The following is a 5,093-nucleotide window of genomic DNA, read 5'->3' on the forward strand; positions in this document are numbered from 1 at the left end:
ATATATATATAAGGTGCAGTAAAAAGAAATCCATTATTTTTCCAATAGATGGCTTTAGTAATCTGCATCTCGCGTTGTATAAATGCGATCGGATTACGTTAGATGGCGTTAGAAAGATAAGATTTCGTACTAAAAAAACTTCTGAGACAGTTTTGTGATTGCTTGACTCAGTATTGTTTGAGTGCGCATCAAAGATGGACACTAGTAAAGAGAAAATACGCCATATTTTACAGTTTTTCTTCGATAAAGACGAAAACGCAAGCCAGGCGGCTGAAAATGTCAATAGTGTTTATGATCCTGATATTGTAACAGCCAATCACGCGCAATTTTGGTTTCGTCGATTCCGTTCCGGTAATTTTGATGTCAAAGATGCACCATGCTCTGGAAGGCCAATTGTCGAAAATGGCGATAAAATAATGGAAATCGAGTCCGACCGTCATGTAAGCACTGTTTCGATTGCCCAGGAACTAAACATTGCACAAAAAAGTGCAATGTTTAGTTCCGTTTGGAACCGCTTGAATAAGGATACAAAAAAAAGTTTGATGTATAAGTGCACAAGTTAAAGCAAAAAAAACCTGGATCGAATTTTCATCTGCTAAATTGCAACAAAATCGATCCATTTCTGAAGCGGATAGTGACTGATGAAAATTGGATTACTTATGACAACGTCAAGCGAAAACGATCGTGGTCGAATCGCGATGAGCCGGCGCAAACGGTGGCCAAGCCAGGATTGACGGCCAGGAAGGTTTTGCTGTGTGTTTGGTGGGATTGGCAGGGAATCATCTACTATGAGCTGTTCCCCTATGGCCAAACTCTTAATTCGGACTGTCAACAATTGGACCGTCTGAAGGAAGTAATCGCCCAGCATTACCTTCAAAATGGCAACAAGTTATTGAATAAAACGATGCATATTTGACCTAAATCGAATCATTCTAACTATACTAAATAAAGCTTTCAATTTCATGCAAAAATAATGGATTTCTTTTTACTATATCTTATATATAAAATCAAAAAAGGAAAATATATTTACATGTACGCTTCTGTTAATTCCGAAATTCATCGTTCGGCTATTATTAGTGCATTACCAGGTATACGTAAATATGAAACCGGAATTTTTTTATAGAAAACGTTTATTGCATGAAAATGATAAAAAATATTTTATTCGAAGTATTGCCCATCGATAGCTATACATTTTTTCCACCTGTTTGACAATTTGTGGATGCCATGCCAAAAAAAATTGTTGCTCTTTTAAGCCAAACCAGTCATCTAGTCATTTTCGTATATCTTCGTAAGAAGAGAAGCGCTGCTGAGCAAATGCGTGTCCCATCGATGCAAATAAGTGGTAATCGGACGGAGCCAAGTCTGGTGAGTAAGTCGCATGCGAAAGTATTTCCCAACCAAATGCCTCAATCGTTTCCTTGATTAGTTTTGCTGTGTGTGATGGTGCATTATCATGAAGCAAAATCACTTTGTGCTGCCTTTTTTGATATTCCGGTCGTTTTTCATACAAAGCTTGATTCAAATTGATCATTTGTTGTCGGTAGCATTCAGTATTACTGATTTCGCCAGGTTTTAGCAGCTCATAATAGATTACACCTTTCTGATCCCATCAAACACAGAGCATTGTCTTCCGTCCATAGCGATTTGGCCTTGCAGTCGATGTCGATGGTTCGCCTGGAGTTACCCATGATCTTTTACGCTTAGGATTTTCAAAATATATCCATTTTTCATCGCCAGTTACAATTCGATGGAGAAATGACTTTCTTTTGTACCTGGCGAGCAACATTTCGCAAGTGATTTTTTTATTTTCCTGCTGTCTTTCATTCAGTTGTGGAATCCATTTTCTCATCTTCTTGGGATCTTTCCCATGGATTTCAAACGTATGGAGACGGCTTCTCGTGTCACATTCAATTAATCCGCGAGTTGTTGTTGAGTTTGAGCGTCATCCTCATCCAACAATACTTGCAATTCGCTGTCTTCAAACTTTTTCGGTGGTTTTCCACGTTCTTCATTTCTCACGTCAAAATCGCCACTTTTGAATTTTTTAAACCACAGCACTGTGATTTACCAAGAGCATGCTCACCGTAAGCTTCGATGCGATTCTGCAGCAGTTTTCTTCAAATGGTAACAGAAAATCAATGCTGTCCGCAAATCGTAGTTTCCAGACACAAAATTCGACATGTTCAACGCTATTACAAACTATACTGTTGTATAAAATTTGTATTGTTGTGAGTTGAAAATCTTTGTCAGATGTCAGAACAAGGAAATGGCATCAATAGCACCGTCTGACGACAACTACATTGACAGCTATGGCCATCTATTGGTAAATTCCGGTTTCATATTTACATACCTGGTATTATGCAAGAATATATAATGTAATATTGCACATAATGACAACTGAATATAATTTAGAACAAATTTCTAATAGCGGATTAACATTATATAGGAATAATTAAAAATAACTCAAACTGGATGTAACATGATATTATAGATTTCATTATTCATTTAGATATTTTTATAGAAATAACTATACATTTCTTCAAAATATATATTTATAAAATTTCGAAATAATTTGAGTGTATATCAATTGCCCACATCGCTAATTTAGAATAATATAATTTCATTGACAAAGCAATTAAAAATTATTAGGAACCGGCCGATGTGAATAATGTATGCAATTGAACTGTTTGCAACGCCGCTCCCAACAATTTTCAATAATCCTTTTTTTCTAATTATCATTTTTAAATCATATATCATATATTGTAAAATAAAATTCAACTCAAGAATAACAGAAGAAAGATACTGAAAGATTTTATATAATTAAAACATGATATTTACCGCAAGATTGTTCCGCCAGTGTTCGATGTCTCTCCCAGACTTCCTCCTCTCAGAATTGGATTGACAATCTCCTCTCGCAAAGGACACTCGCGTAAAACACTCGCGAATAATACATTATAATCGCACATGAAACTAATTATTTAGAAAAATCTTTCGCGTCGAATTATATTTTTTCATTATATTTTCCAATTCCATCGAATTCCATGAATTTTGAAAAAAGTCTATTAATCCGATAATTTTAACGGCACTCCCGAAGTAAACGCACGACGCGACAAACCGGCTGTGGTTCGTTCACTTTCAATTAAATCAGTGACAAGGGTACGTTAGCTTGCCCGTCATTGGATTTTTACATGAAGAAAACGATTTTATTCAAGTATCTAAAAATTTATCTAAAAATATATCATTCAGATAGATCCAAAAGATCTCTAGATACTTAAAAAAAAGCCGTTTTTTTTTTTGGTGTATATCGTTCGAGAACTGAGTTTCTTCCACCCATATCAAGATCGTATCCGTGAGAGGGAAGATATCATTTGAAAAATTTAATATACATTATCTATATATATATTATGTTAGATTCAATGGAATAAGTTAGAGATTAAAAATAATAAAAAAGAGAAATACTTCTTTTATTATGGACAAATAGTTCCAAAGTTACGCTCAATTTTCTATACGGATCGTGTCTCAAAAGATGCACGAAAACAAAAAATTAATTAAATTATTAATTACACAAACTATATTAAATGTAAAAGTAAGAATCGCATAAATCGCGTCATTTGCATATTTGTTAACGTTATTTTTTTACGATTCGTGTGATATCTTTCATTCGTTCGAAGTATAATTAAGAATTATACTCAAGCGAGACAACAAAAATTTTATGTTAAACATAAATAATTGTCGTCGTCCATAATTATCGCAAAATAGTAATAATTTTGTTTTCCATCGCGTTTTGATTGCAAATGAATGAACCATACGAAATATCTATTTCATGATCTATGTCATTTCGTTCCTTTTATGACTAATTAATCGTGCGAAGTAGTAATTGTATATCTACTGTGAGTATTCATAAAGTACAACGTTCCGTTTATTATATCTAGCATTTGTCGCGATTCAAAAAGAAATTTGAAGAAAAACGGCACGCGATACGACTACCTTACCTGTACGAGTCTCGGTAATGGAATAACTGCGCGATGACTATGGCCGGTATTCATAGTCGAGTCTTATTTCAAGACGGTCTTAAGTAATGTCTTATGCAGCCTTCCGATTGATTCGTCACTTCTTAAGACCGTACTTAAGACGGTCTTGAAATAAGATTATAGGATCTATATAGAATAGGATTATAGGACAAGAATATAAGATCCGACTACTGAATACTGGCCTATGCATAAGCATATATGACGCGCTACCTACCTGCCCTTCCGCGGTAAAACAAACTCCAAGGACGCGGGTCAACCGTCTAATTGTCGAAATATTAACACATATATTACGAAGTAAATCTATTCGTTACATTTTTATATTCTTCGATGAATCGATAGGGAGGCTTCATTGCTTTATTTCTTAGATTCTTTATGCGCGCGCGCACACACATACATACACACACACACACGCACATGCACACACACACACACACATACACACACACACACACATACACACACACACACACACACACACACACGCCCGCGCGCGCACGCACGCACAAAACTCATCTATATCTTAGATTCAATTGTATAACAATAATAGCGATTATTAATTTGTAATTTGTGTAACTTATGTTACACAAAATCCGCGCAGTGTGTACACAATATTTTTAATAAAAAATTGATGCCTTGAGATTTTTTAAAAGTAACAAATTTATTACTTTCGAATTATTAAATTCAATCATTCACATCTAGTGCACACTAGTGCATCCAATCGAATAAATCGCTATATTATAGCATTATAAGTACATACTTATTTATGCAATATTTATATAATAAAATATCAATATATAAGATATATTATTGTATTACAAGTACATATACATATTAAGTAAAGTACATATACATATTAAAAATATAAACCAATAAAGGAAATGAAATCAATAATATATATATTATTATATAATACCCGGCACTCAACCGCTCTATATTTCCCCCCCAATAAATAATTTAAAAAAAAGTTGGAATTAATCTAATTTCAAATATCAAATAAAATAAAATCAAATCTATATATAAAAAAAATAAATTAATACTATTAATATATTAATAAATACTACT

The sequence above is a fragment of the Atta cephalotes genome (genome assembly GCF_000143395.1).
Source record: "Atta cephalotes unplaced genomic scaffold scaffold00048, whole genome shotgun sequence".
In the NCBI taxonomy this organism is placed as follows: domain Eukaryota; kingdom Metazoa; phylum Arthropoda; class Insecta; order Hymenoptera; family Formicidae; genus Atta; species Atta cephalotes.